The sequence below is a fragment of the Cynoglossus semilaevis genome, chromosome 8 (assembly GCF_000523025.1).
Source record: "Cynoglossus semilaevis isolate Cse_v1.0 chromosome 8, Cse_v1.0, whole genome shotgun sequence".
NCBI classification, from domain to species: Eukaryota; Metazoa; Chordata; class Actinopteri; order Pleuronectiformes; family Cynoglossidae; genus Cynoglossus; species Cynoglossus semilaevis.
This window is the reverse complement of record NC_024314.1, coordinates 26,671,755-26,686,857: the sequence shown is the minus strand read 5'-3', so window position 1 is coordinate 26,686,857 and position 15,103 is coordinate 26,671,755. Positions and strand designations below refer to the sequence as shown.

The 15,103-nt window shown below is 41.4% G+C and overlaps 1 protein-coding gene across 1 annotated transcript in view; it reads left to right on the top strand.

Annotated features, from left to right (window-relative positions):
• Positions 1–15,103, top strand: part of tbc1d22a (TBC1 domain family, member 22a) — a 103,778-nt gene that overhangs the window by 6,051 nt on the left and 82,624 nt on the right. The window lies entirely within an intron of this gene.

Sequence of the window (15,103 nt, the reverse complement as noted above, 5' to 3'; positions counted from 1 at the left end):
GGCGGTTTTGGGGGGGAAAGCCTCTGCAGATCTATCTGCAGAGGCTTCCTAACTACAAACACACATGCCATACCTTTTTTTTCTTTAGAAAACTAAAGAAAAGTGAAGAGAACATTTGGCAGGGAGAGCCAATCAGATAAAAGGACTGGTAGGAGTGGTAGATGATGGATGGACATATAAAATAAACTATAATAATATATTACAATATTATATACTATTATATAATAATTCTGTATTATTTGCTGCAAGACATTAAAAATATAACAAATAATATATAAAATGTGTTTCCTATTAAAAAGAGATTAGTGAAAATTTTATCGACTAAAACGGCCTTAACTAAAACTAAGACTAACTTAGTAGAAGTGCCAAGACTGAAACAAAATTGACTAAAAGTGAACACTGGTAAAGACTTTTAGTTATGACAGATGCTGTAGAAAATGAAATGAAATTGTCCTGTCAGGGAACAGCAGGTAGAAAATATTACTGCATCATAATAAAAAGTACTGGAAGTGGTCTGGTACTTCACTCCACCATCTGTGGTCAAAGCGCCTTCAGGTTCATGTCTTTGTTGCGCGTTTAGTGAAAGGATGTACATCTGATGTCCTTGGGTAGTGCTTATGATGCACTGTGCTTGTGTTGATAGAAAGGGAGCATGAAGTGAGACTGGTGGAAATAATTACAAAAGTGCTGTGGTTGGCAGCAGCAGGGCCACGTGCCTGTCTGAATACCCCAAATATGCAAAATGGAAAAGGACTGTGTCGGGGATATTTTACTGCAGAAATGACACAGTTTAAATACCGTTGCCGTCACTCTCCAGTGATGGCTCTGCTCTTAATTTACCACAACTAAAGAGGCAAGCAAGCATTTATTAGCGTCAGGCCGGTATTAGAGGAAAAACCTCTTTTCACGGTTTTTTTTTTTTGTGTATTTTTTTTTTTGCTGAGCAAGAATTTAGTTTCACTGCTGCAAGTGCAAAGTCAACACTTCCTCCATATGTCTCGCATTAAAATCCAGTCTGTTGGAGGTCTTTCCTCTGCTGCGATGGGCTCATGGCCAATATTATTATTATTATTATTATTTTTGATGCCATGGCTCAAGCTAGAACTATATAAATTCATCTACATAATGTTGGGGGAAAAAAACTTGAATTGCTGTGACCAGTATTCATCTCAAAACCAAACATAATTAATGTAATACTAATAAAATGTTGTGAATTGAATCATCTTGTTCTCGTAATATCCAATAATATCGGATGGCCAATATTATCGGACGTCCCTAATTTTAATGCAAGAGCAAAATGAAAGTCAATGGTCAATATTATCGGACATCCCTAATTTTATTTTAATGCAAGAGCAAAATGAAAGTCTTGAGTGACAGTCTTGTTTCACCCAAAACACCTCAGTGTGTGTTCACTAAATGACTTCAGTGAAGTCATTTTGAAATAAAATAAATAAAATTAGTCATATTTCACAATAAATTTATGATTAATCCCCAGCTGCCCTGTGAGTACTCAGGTTAATTTGCACTTTTTATTTTACCTTTCTTTTCTTTAATCATTAGAAGAAATATTAGAAAATATTCTGATCAACACAGACACTCAGGATCTAACGGGTGTCGATTTCTGTGCTCATGAAATTTAAACAGTAAATTTGCTCTTTGAATATTTCAGTGCTTGTTACGCCTGCATTCACAACCATCAGTGTACAGTCAGCAAAGTTTGCTGATTGGTGGGCTGTGAGTGTGAACGTTTGTACCACTCAGATCACTGCTGCTGCTGCTGCTGCTGCTGCTGCTGCTGCTGCTGCTTTACTTGCCTTGTGTAGATTACTTTTAACATTGGCTAAGATCCTAAAATGTAAATGCAGGATTTCATTAAGTTGCAGTGGTCTTAGTCAGCACAGTAATTCACCTCTGTGTGTGTGTGTGATTGTGTGTGTGCGTGCACGTGATCCCCTTGAAAACTTTCTCGGAGAAACAAACTGGTTCACAAGTCATCAGCATAAGTCAACTTTGGTTGCGGCCCGCTCCGGCCCACTGTGTCATGTACATCAGCAGAGTGTCTCCAGACGTCGGCCGCCATTAGGGCCTGCCAGGCATCACAAGCTGGCCGTCTAAATTTAGTTTGGCCTCCGCGCCGTGATTAGATAGCCCGAGAACGGGTGAGCCGGGCTGCTGGCTGTTGGCAGCATGAAAGATGAACTTCATTCACAGGACATAATTAAGTGAAGGATTCAGAGGAGGGGGTGATAAGAGAGGGGAGAAAAGGGTGAGGGAAGATAAGATAAGATGAAACTTTAATGATCCCCGTGGGGGAAATTGGGTCGTTGCAGCACAAAAGAATGGAATATACTGTCGATGAGAATAAATGGGACAAAAATTGAAAAGTTTCACTGAATGAGGAAATTCAAACCTGTTGGGGGAGTATGTGTGTAGCTCATAGCTGTACAACATTAGCATCTACTTGTTGCTTATAATCATTGGTTACGATTGTTGTTCAGTTTTCGAGAGGATTCTGGGTAATAATAATAATAATAATAAAAAAAAAAAAACGACTTTAGCATTTGATCCGGTTTTACTGCTGGTTTTATATCAAACAAAAACGACAAGACGGATTAAACTCCCTGTCACCAAAGTGAGGTCGCTGTCCTCTGCGTGCAGTCTGTGACACATTCCCACTCAGACCCAATCCCCACGCATATGACGGCCGTCGTCAGCAGGGATGGTGCCCCCTTGTGTAAAAAGAGCAACTCACCTGACTGTCCTTGAGCTCAGAGTGAGGGAGGGCTGAGATGATGCATGAGCCGGCCCCCGCACTTGAGTGGTGTCATTAATTGCTGCGGCAGCCATTATTTTGGGACAAGCGACATGTCAGGGCTGCCATTCTCTGGAGACTCCATGCAGTCTGTGTGTGTGTGACTGTGTCTGGTTCTCCAAGTGTGTGTTTTGAGGTCTATGTGTGTGTGTATCTAAGCCTTATAAATATCCAAATGTAGTAGACATAAAGTTTCACTTGTCAATTGGGACACACAATAGCTAGCTAACCAGTAACGATCTTGTTCTCTTTGGCCCATATTGATAGCATCAGTTTATGTTTTGAATTAATGATGTGTATTCATTATACCGTCTCTATTAGCTGCTTGGAGCTGAAATGCTAGGATGATGCTAGCAGCAGAATGATGTGTATACATGCACATTATACCGTCTCTATTAGCTGCTTTGACCTGAAATGCTAGGATGATGCTAGCAGCAAGAGGAGACTGGAGTCTGTCTGTTAGCAACGTCACTGGATCTGTGGGTAAAATGATTAGCATGGACCTCAGCCACAAACATGGACTGTGGTGAGTCAAGCAATTTGGTTTTTAGAGTTGTCAGAGGGCTAGAAATTATCTGGACGGACCCCTTGGTTACTGGACGTGTCTAACATTATTATTTGGTGTTTATTTTGGCAGCCAGATTCGGGCCCCCGGGCCATTCGTTGATGATCACTGGCGTAGAACGTCACTCACCTAACTCTTACTAGCCGGCCTTGACCATTACAACTTGTATTCAGATCTAACATGTGGGTCAGTCTCTCTCACTGTCTCTTTAACTCCCACTCAGTCATCTTCTCTCTCTCTCTACCCCTCCCCGCGCTCTTTCTCGCTCTTTCTCTTTTTTTTTTTTTTTTTTTTGCCCGAGCCTTTCGACAGGTTGTGACAGCGGCCTGTTTAGCATGTAAGGTCGTGTACAAGGTGATGACCTGTACATGTGCGAGAGTAGGGTGATTGATGCCGGGTTGATCTTGGCTAATTATTCCTGATGTCCTGAGGCGAGCCTGTCTGTTGCGTGAACCCGAACACAGCACCCACTGTGCTGTGGTCAGTGAGAGGAGGGTTATTTCAGCAGGGAAAACCAGAAGGAAAAAAAAAAAAGAAACAGACTGAATTAGCATCAGATCACAAGTTTTACTTCTTGTTTTCTGCAGCTCTCGTGGCCATGAAGTTACACAGAGAATTACACGCATGGTATTTATTCACCTGGGACCGACTCATTTGCTCTAATAAGAAAATAGAATTCTCTGGATTTATTCCCTCAGTGCTTCTGTGTAGAGCGGGGCCATTTTAACACAGTATTATTTTTTCACATAATACAAGCTTTATTTAACCTTAAAAAACAAGGATGTCTAAATCAATACCTGCTCAAAAACTGACTTATAAATTAAACCCAGTAAATCCACTACTATGAAAGAAAGATCGTTTAAAATATGAATTAAAAAATATAAAATATAACTATTGATTTTTTGACTTATCCTAAACCATTGACTTAATGTCACCTGACAACATTTTGACACTATTGTGCCTGTAAACAGCTGATGTTTTTGCTGCTGATCTTAGTTGGTACTAGCTGTTTTTGCTGCTGATCTTAGTTGGTACCTTTGAGGAGCACATAAAGAAGAAGTTGTCGTCCGTTGGAACAACAGTCTCCTGTCTCCCCAGGGTTCTGTCCACAATGTCTGATAAAACTAGAGCTGACGTCAGCGGGTCATGATCCAACACCACAGTGTTTAAAGACTTTATGCATGACTTTATCTATTTTTTTTATCATAATAGAGATGCTGGCATCGAACATCAGGCACCAAATCAGAGAAATACTGTTGTTGCTATGGCGATGCCTATCTCCCTTCTTCTCCTCTCCTCTCCTCTCCTCTCTTCTCCTCTCCTCTCCTCTCCCCCTTTTTCTTTCCTTTTCCTTTCCTTCCTTTTCCCCCCTTCTTACTCCAACCCCTTCTTGTCTCAAATATTCTGTTCTACTTCCATCTTTTTTTTACTTTTCTCCCCCCTTTTTGTTCTTCCTCTCCACTCCTCTCCTGTTGTCCTTTTTTTCTTGCTCTCATCTGTCTTTTCCTACCCCTCTCTTTTCCTCTCCTCTCCTCTCCCCTCCTCTCTTCTCCTCTCCTCTCCTCTCCTCTCCCCTCCTCTCTTCTCCTCTCCTCTCCTCTCCTCTTCTCTCCTCTCCTCTCCTCTCCTCTCTTCTCCTCTCCTCTCTTCTGAATGCTGAACATCTGTGCATCTGTGTGTCATCAACACCAAACAAACGTTTGTTTCAAACGCAGATAAACTAAAAATGCCAAAATGTCTGAATGATCGCCAACATAACTGGAAAAATATGCTCAGTTTCCACTTCCATTGTCGTGGTTCTTGCTGGTGCGCCTGTATCCTCTGTTGGTGGTGCTGCAGCTCTTTGTTACACATCCACCGGCAGCAGCCGCAGCAGCAGCATCCTCAGAGCGGCGCTGGTGCTTCATGCGCCCTGGTGCGCCTGTATCCTCTGTTGGTGGTGCTGCAGCTCTTTGTTACACATCCACCGACAGCAGCAGCAGCAGCATCAGCAGAGCGCAGCTGCTGCTAACTGCCCTCACCCTCACTGCAGCATCTGTGGCACTCTTGCTCCTTTTTGACATGAGTTGCTTTCCTCACATTCAGCCACTTAAGTGCTTGAAACTGAAATCCTTTCACAGAGTGGCGGCTGTATGAAAGGTTAGCTATCAGCGTTGTTGTCCAGGTTCACAGCCCACCGTCTGAGTGTCAGTGTCGATCCTACTGAGTCTGTGCACGTGTGGCATTTCATGGGGAAAATCCAAGGTAAAAATGAGAGAATTTAGTCCTCGTCTAACTTTGTGTAGCAACTCGTATTTCAGACATCAATACCTCACACATATGCTGAAATCATACAAGGGAGAGAAAGTGCGTTGTTTGTTGTTTTTCCCGTATCATGTGACTTATTTTTAGACGCGGTGAGAAATGCTGAATCTTAAAATCGCAGCCTTTTATAATTTCACTTTTTTTTTTTTTTCCCTTCTGCTTTATCAAGTGAACTCCACTGTGTCTTTCTCCCACGGCAACCGTGCCCACAGTCAGGGCTATATGTATAATGTGTGCACATGAGTGTCGGCGGCTGCGTTGCCTCCGAGCATGTCCCCAGGCAAAACACCTGACTTAATAAGGTTGGTCAAACCAGCAGCTGTCTCCTGTGTCAGTGCTCACCCAGGCAGCCCACTTTAGTTTCTTCTTCTGTTACAGTGCAGGGAGAACATGATCAAAACACACAGTGTATTAACATGGAACTTAAATTAAAAAATTCAACAAAACATGGTGGAAATATTTTAGCTTTCTAAATCTGAATACCGTCAGAAGTGAGAGAAAAAACTCATCTTTAAACTTAACCATTTGTACCTGATGTCTGTACTACTACTAATACTCTGAAGAATCAAAATGCAAGACCTGAAAGTAGCGCGTTCCTCAAATTGATTTTGGCTAGCAGTTTTAGAAATAGCCGATAATTTATCTCCCGGGAAATGATTATTAAAAAATGATCTCTGTAAAGGTCAAGACAAGAAATCGTTTTTAAACATGTGTGGCCTTGAAGCTGTGTGGTTCTCAAACTATGGAATGCAGACCGAGGGGGGGGGTACTTGTATTTGGTAATGTTGGTCCCAGTGGTGATTCTTGGCCAGTCAGATATGTATGGTATGTATTAGCAACTGCATTGGTAGCTGGACAGAAGTTCACCGTGGAGTACTTTGAAATTTTAGAACGTTCTTCTCTGCTTTTGTGAAGATGAATTATTTTCCCAGAAACCTCACATTTGTTTCAAAGCACATGCCATTTTTACAAGTTACAAAAGAGAAGTTGAGTGATTATTAATAATTAATAATATGACCTTATATGGCAGGTCAAACCCTCATGTTCCAATATATCACAGAACAAAGTTGAATAGAGTTCTCTTGGTTGTCATTTCACGGCAGTACAGTGCAAAGTAATAACACATCAATAAATAATTGATTATAATTTACTCCCAGTTAGCATTCAGCATGTCTTTTCACCCTGTCACCTGCAGGTGTCAGTTTTGTGGCCGGCAGTGAACGCCCGTGTGTGTGTTTACAGCAGTGAATGAACGCCGGTCGGAACACAACAATGAGCTATTAAAAGATACAGGAATGCATTGAAATAACACCTTGCTGGAATAATTGTTACTAGTAAAAAATAGCCTAATAGCTAATCATAATGAAACTGCTTTTCTTTAAAGTCACTGGGTCAGATATTTTGGAAGTTGTTTCATCTAAATCAGTTAGAGGCGAGGACATCTCCGGGGAGTGGAACATACCGTGTACTTGTTATAGCACTCACAGAGCCACACATACAGAAACACAAACACACACACATTCTCACACGTATCCTCACACCTGTTCACTCATCTATGCTCCGTGTCCTCTCCTCGCCATCTGGGCCATCCATCAGGCCTCCTGAGCAGGTATAATCCAGAGGGGAGTATCTTTTTACAAGAGCCCCATTAGTTTATGAGCCGTCTGCTCCCCGGTGCCATCACTTTGTCCTCTAGATGTGTTGGCCCATTCGGGGACCGGCTCACAGTATTCAAGGTTTATAGGAGAGGAGCTTAACTTTTTAATACACCTGCATGAAACAGGCATGTGTTCTGGCTCCATGATACTGATCATCTCAGTGTGAGGTGGAGGGTAGAGGGCAGCATTGGAGAAGATCAAGAGGGGCTGTTAAGGTGGAACAGTTTGCAGATGAAGTTAGAAAGTTGAGGTGGAGATGGTTTGGACGTGAGCAGAGGAGATGTAGTGAATGTCCTGGACGAAGGAGAGTGACCAGGAGAGAGGAGACGAGGAAGACCTCAGAGGACATTTGTAGCAGACCTCAAAGTAAAAGAAAAGGAGAAGCAGAAGAGGACATGGACATGGAGATGGTTGAAGTAAAAGAAAAGGAGAAAGGAGGCAGGGGCTACGGTGAGGTGGAGGCAGATTATCCACTGTGGCCCCCCCTCCCTTAAGGGAGCAGCAAGAAGAAGAGGAGGAGAAGAAGACAAAGATTAAACATCAGTAGTAGAATTAGCATTGGTAGTAGTAACTTAGGTTTAGTAGTATTATTAGTAGAAGTAGTAGTTGTACTAGTAGTAGTATATGTATTAGTAGTTGTCCATCCATCCATTTTCATCCGCTTATCCGTTACCAGGTCGCGGGGGCAGCAGTCTCCACCCAAATCACACTGCACCGTACCAACCCCCCCAAACCTTCCTGCGGGTGGTGAGTCCACTGGAAGGTACCAACCGCCCTAACCGGGATTCGAACTTGCCCAGGAGGTGAACCCTGGGGTTCCACACCAATGACAGAGACATTGCCTCTGGGCCAAGCTACTAATAAGCGCAACTTATTAGTAGTTGTTTTAGTATTAATAGTACAAATAGTGGTTGTAGTATCAGGAGCATCAGTATTAGAAATAGTATTCGTAGTATTGGTATTACTTATAGTTGCAGTAGTAGTATAAAGTATCTAGTAGTATTTGTGTTAGTTATAGTTGCAGTAGTAGTATAAAGTATAACATACCACTGATGACGTGTATGTCATGAAGTACTGTGTGCAGTGACCAGTAGGGTGGAGGAGTATGAAGTCCACGTTCTCCAGTTTGGACTCCTTAATTCCTGAGGTCCGTCCTTCGGCGGCACCGACCCCTGATTTGCTGAGGCAAATCCTGTCGAAGGGCAGGAACACCAGCTCTGGCAGTGTGGTGTGTGCGGCATCACACGCGTCCAGAGTGTGTGTTGCCGAAGACCTTGTGGTGTTTTGCCCCAGTGGTCGCGCTCCGTCTGAATGCTGCCTGAATAGTGCATGGCTCCGGCCCGCCAACCATGTTCCCTGCTGCTCCCATCAGCTCTTTGTTCAGCCAGCACTGACTGACAGCACTTCCAGCTTCCTCACTGACTTCTATTCTTCTCCCTGGCTACTTCACACAGATGCATGCACACCGCTAGGCAGGATGAGTGACAGGCAGGTAGACATGAAAAGCTGTGCACAGGTTGAGACGTGCACGTTCATACACACACACACGGACAGACACACACGTGTGCTTATTTTCTCATCATTTTTAGTTGTTTATAGAAAAGGCTCCAAAGCTTTCTTCTCCTCATTATTGCAGTTGTCTTCAAAGACGTATTATCGGTGTATTTGGTTCATATATAACTTTTTTGTTTTTACCATAGCATTCATTCTAGAGTTTTACGATGAGGATGGAATTCTGTATTTATATAATGAGCTGTTTTTTGTTGTGATGATGATGATCTAAATGTTCTGCACCATATTGGACAACCATTATGTCCATGAATGTCAGTAAACATCTTTGATAGGAATAGTCTGTGTAGGTTCTCAGTCATCCAGGTCATCCTATCCAAAAAATAGTAGTAGCATCCAGGGCAAGTGGACGGTGTAGGTTTCTTGAAGATGTTAGTTGCATCCAGGGCAAGTGGACGGAGTAGGTTTCTTGAAGACGTTTCACCTCTGATCCAAGAGGCTTCTTCAGTTCTAGAACTCTTGGTGGAAACGTCTTCAAGAAACCTGCAATTGCCCTCGATGTACAGTAACTATTTAAAACGTCTTCAAGAATTGCCCTCGATGTACAGTAACTATTTTTTGGATTTGATAGGAATAATAATCTACAGCTTGGCATTTCAGTTTGATGTTCATTCATTTCAAGGGAAGACGATGTACGTTTGTCTGTGACATTCATTTACTTTAATTATTTAAAACATAAAAAGCACCAGTGAGTTTGTAGAGAATGTAGAAAGTAGATCAAAAATAATGAGATCAAATACATAAAATCAACATTCTCTTCTTGTTGATTCAGTCCTTAACCCAAGTAATTTGTTTTTTAATAATAAAAAAAAATCTCAAATGCTAGTAATTAATTACAGAGCCAAGAAATTAATTTGACACATTTTTTAATTCACATCTGCTCTGTAGTATTTAACCGTTTACTCGTGTGTTTGCAGCTTTTATTCTTTGACACTTTTATTTCTATGAGTTTCCTTTTTTCATTTCTGACCCTCTGGGTGGGAGATGACCCTCTGCAGCGGCTGAGCCTCCGTGCTCTATTTTTCCCGTGTAAAAGTTAAATTAATTCCTGGGGCTTGCTTCTCATATCCAGAGACAATTTAGCTAGCTCCCCACCAGGAAGGTAAAAGTTTCGCTGTTAATGTAACACTTAACTACAGCAGCCGTGAAAATTTGTTAGCAGCAGGGGTGTTTGTATCACTCCTCGGTTTGTGTTCATAAAACAACAGCTGCAGTTGTGATTAAATCAAACATACCTGCCTTATGCTATGGTAAAACGCTCTCTTAATATTGCGTTCCTCACTTTTAGTTATTTGTATTCCCAAGAGGCAGAGGTTTCATATCTGTTACACTGATTTTCATAGAGTGCAGGCCTTGACCACTGAGAACCTGTTCTCCGTGTTGCTTAAATGTTAAAGAAACAGTGCCGTGACCCACATGTAACTCGTCTAAATCCCCATACAGACTGAGAGAATCTAGGCCAGAAAGGTGAACGAGACATTCTTTCCTCTCAGCAAGTACCGATCACTCGAGGTGGTCTTTTTCATGACATTCACCCCCCCCCCCCCCCCATCTGCTTCACTAAAGCTGCTGTGGGCAAAGGTAGCAGTGAACACAACGCACACCTTCACATGGTGTTCATATGAACTGCCCCTTCTTTTATCCTCTCCTCTAAGGCTGTTTTTTTCTAATTCTTTCAGCCACTATGACCATGTTTAGCCATTTTTCTATTGCGATTTTTTTTTTTTTTTCAGTTGCTGAAAGATTTAGTGTTAATTTTGCTCCGGCTGATGCTGTATTTCAGTCTGATAGAATGACCGACAAAAGTTACAACAGTGACACTTCATACTTCATACACTTCTGACATCATACTCCTGACAGCAGCAGCACCATTAGCATAAGAGCTACAAACAGCTAGCCAACATCTTTGTCTAAATATCTATACCAGTGATTATCAACTGGCGCCCCGTGGGCCAAATCTGGCCCACAAAACTACGGTATCTAATGGGGCCCACAACTGGATTCCAAAATTGGAATAGAAAAACAACAATTGAGATTTAAATAAGTATCAGTCATCCATACCATTTGTGAGTTTTTTTTGTTTTATTTTTTCCCATTTGACAAAAAGTAAATTTATGTTTCATTTTATTTATCTGTCTGGAAAAAATTCTAGTCCTCCAACAGATGTAGTTGGTGACCTCTGGGCTTTACTCTGTGAGTTGTTGCATGTCCCCAAAAACTTGGAAAACTGAAAAAATAATGACCAAACCATTGTCAGTTTGGTTGGACCTCCAAATAGTTATTTCTAAACTCAAAAATATAATTTTTAAATGATTAAAATGATCAGTATCTGCCTCAAGGACCAGATAACTATCATCTGTCAGTATGGGTTTAAAGGAAAAAAATGTCGTCGAAATGTCGTCATATTTGGTTATGTTCTGCCCTCAAAATGTTTGGAGAGTCATTGAGCATTCATTACATGGGAGGGTCCCACGTCGGAGCAGCTGTTGTGGGTGTTCAGCAGAAGGTACATGGTGTCCTAATCACCCCCTGTGGTCCCCCAGCTTAACTCCAGCCAAGACAAAGAGCACCTCCTTTCACCTCATGCATAATGGAATACAGTAGACACACAGAGGAAAGACTAGCGCCGGCTGCCCTTGAGTTGCACATTGCTGATGATACAGGTGTTTTCATGCCGGTAAGGAAGAGCACTGCCTCCAGACTCATTTCCCCCCGGGGGCTTCGCCTTCCGGCATGTTAAACATCCAATCACAGCAGTTTCGTTGCATATGTAAAATAACACCCGGCTTTATTGGTGCTATTAGGGAAATTGTGTTTTCTCTTGTACCAACATGCATATATATAGATTTATCTATCTATCTATCTATATATATATATATAATCCTAAGTGATTAAAGCCGGGATGAATTGACTGTAAGTAGAGATTTGTATTTAATGAGCTGCTGCTGCCGCATTGTTTGTGTAGAGACTTGTGAAAGCAACGTCTTTACAATTTCAATTAGCCGAGTTTTCCTAAGTACAGATTACTGTGTGTAGAGGAAGTGACAGATTTCTCAGCTGGAATGGGCCTGTTTGTACTGTTATCCTTAGTCAATGCTAGCGATGGAGACTACCAGATAGCTCTGTCCCGGTACAGCAGCTAAAGCTACCTTGTTTTTTTTGTTTTTGTTTTTTTTAAAGCCACAATATGACGCAATGTATGCCGTGTGAGGGGAAAAACAACAGATTCATTTTCAAAATGTCACAGAACGCCTTCAATTTATTTCAGAGCAGCTAAGGCTTGACGGTCTAATTTATAATGCAAAAGAGATGCCACAGAGATTTAGATACATTTTTCCGTGAGATGGGCTAGCCTCGAACTAATGAAACGACATCTGTAATTTAGCCGGCACAGCAGCCGTGCTCACTCTGTCTCTGTCCTCTCCAGAAAATAGACTTTTTCCCCCTCAGAATTTTTTCTTTTTTTTTTAATAGGATTTACATTTGTAAAATAATACCAGTATGTACTGCGGTAAGCATTTAGGAGATGATGGAAAAATGCCTTTGCATTTGAATTAAGCATTAGGATTCAATATGTTCCACGGGAGGATTATGGATTGTGTGCTTCCATGTGCAGAGCTTTTTTGAAGCTTTAACTAGTTGTAATGTATAAAGAATTTACCGACTTTCTTCAGTGCATCGTCGTCAAACTGTGACTCTACAAGTCAGTCAAACTATTTATATATTTGGCCTGGTCTGTATTTTGTGGTGATTTTTTTTTTTTTAGTGTATTTTATGCCGAATATTTTTTTTTACTGCAGAATTTGGCTACTTCTGCAGTTTTGCCTCTGATGTACGAGCATTAAAGCCAACATCTGCTCCTGTTGGACACTTGGTGCCAAGGATATGTTTGCTCCTTGGCCTCAGGGCACGTTTGCACAGGCCCACACAACAAGCGTCCTAATGCCCCCATTCATTCTTCCATTTCCACACCACCTCAGACCAGATGAGAGATCAGCACTGGAATGAGACCATTAGCCAAGTTGTTCCCCACCAGACCTCGCCCCTCCTGTCTATGCCTCCCCAACAGTGAGATTAATGCCAGGTAGTGGGAAATATAACATAGTTTAATTAAGCCCGGGCGCGCAAGATTCATGAACTAATTTCTTTGTCTGACAGTGCAAATGAAGGTTGAAAGGGTGCGAGGTGAAAGGAGAGAATGGACTTGACTTGCTGTTAGGAGCGTAATGAATGTAGAGGTACATACGGGGTAACGATTTCTACCTTTAAGACCTAAATGAATCCAGTGTAACTGCACTGTAGCCCAGCCGTGCTAAAGGCAGAAGTCACTGCGGGTGGATTAATTGTTCGTTCTGGTTGGTAACGGCTGCAGAGATTAAAGGTGTAAATAATGGGAGGGACCTGAAAAAAAAGAAGAAACAAAAATAAAATAAAACATATTTATTAGTGGTGACATCAAACAGAAGAATAATTGCAATGACGTGGAATGAATTTGATTGTTTTTCCAATAGCAATATTTAACACAATAAGAACATGTTTTTGGGGTTTTATATAAATAAAACATTGATAAAACAGTTGATTATTAAGTATTCATTGAGGATTGGTAAATTTTCAAAATAAAACATCTTTTATTATGTTACTGTTGAAGTTTGAAGGACATTATTTTGAAATATTGTCAGATTATCTTTAGATGAAGAAAGAAAACTGATATCCCTGTTTTTTGTTTTTGTTTTTAATGAACTAAATTATTAATTTTTCCAGTGTTTCCCTCTGCGGCCCAGTACCGGTCCGCAGACCAGAGGTTGGAAACCTAAACTCAAATTCATTACCATCAGACTCCAAATTGTGAGTGAAAAACCAGAGTGAAAGTATCATATTTGTAAAAATACTACTTTAAAAAAACCCCATACCTTTAGTTGTTTGTACTTGTACACAGACTAAATTCTGAAGGACCTTCAGTCCTGGTAATGTTGCCTGCAGCTGTAAGCCTCAAAGCTTTACATTTCCCCCACTGCTCTCTGAGATTTGCTCCTTCGTATCCAAGGAGATTCTCAGATTTTTTTTATGATCTGGACTCTACATCCTGTAGGCATGGATTGAAGAAATCAATGTGACACCGTTCTTATATGCCCTGTGTGATGTCTGAGTTTTTCTTTTTTTTTTTATTATTATTGTCATTTCCAAATCCTTGATTTTAAAATGCACCCAGCTCCTGCACAGTGGGCCTTGGGCCCGTAATCGAAATCTTCCCCTTTTCGCGGTGATCCCTCTGATGGCCTCGGAACCAGCCATGTGCCATGCTGCACACTAGATCACTGTATCGAATTCCTTTATAATTAAAGTCAGAGGGGACAAGGTGAGAGAGAACTTATAAGTGGAAGATGCACAGGAACTGTAGGGAATAAATAGCTGCGCCCATCAGTTGAACAAGCTCTAATGCGTTTCACTCAATTTACCCAATGGACTTAGCCCATCGCTGTTTGGGTGATTGCTATTTCCTATTCTGCTATCTGTCACTGACTCACCATTGCATTTGCCTTGAAGAACAGGCACGGCAGAGTCATTTGGCAGTGGTAATCAATACTGTTCACTCTGTGTGAAGGTCTTATCAATTTCAGAGAATAAGAGTTGAAGAATTTGTCTTATCCATTATGTACATTTGTTTCTTTTCTTCCCACTTTTTTTTTCCCCTCAGAGAAGTGTGTAAAGACGCTGCAATTTCATTTGCACAGCAGTCAATTTCCCCTCTCTTGTCTTCCCACTTGGAATGCGCGTAAAACAGTGGCAGCGCAATTACAAATAAAGAGATTTCCATGGTGGTTTTATTTTTGTGTCAGTTTGCCTTACTGAATGCTAATGGGTTAGCTTGTTAAGATGCAGGAGACCTGGGAAACGGGTAGAGTTTTCTGTGAATAATGGATGGTTCGGTGCCCTCTGGCTGGTTATAAAACCACTATGGAAAAACAAACTGTAATTTTTATTCCCCTGACCTCTTTGCTTCAAGGTAGACGAGGTCAACGAGCAACAATAAACGGTGCACGATCTGAACCATGTTACTGGGTCGTTGCATTACAAGTCAAACGACTGTCGCTGAGTCCTGGGTGAAATGGACAAGACAAGAAATTTAGATCAGAGTCACTGTTCATCCCCACACCCACTGTCCTCGTGTGATGTGAAAATATGTGTGTGATGCAA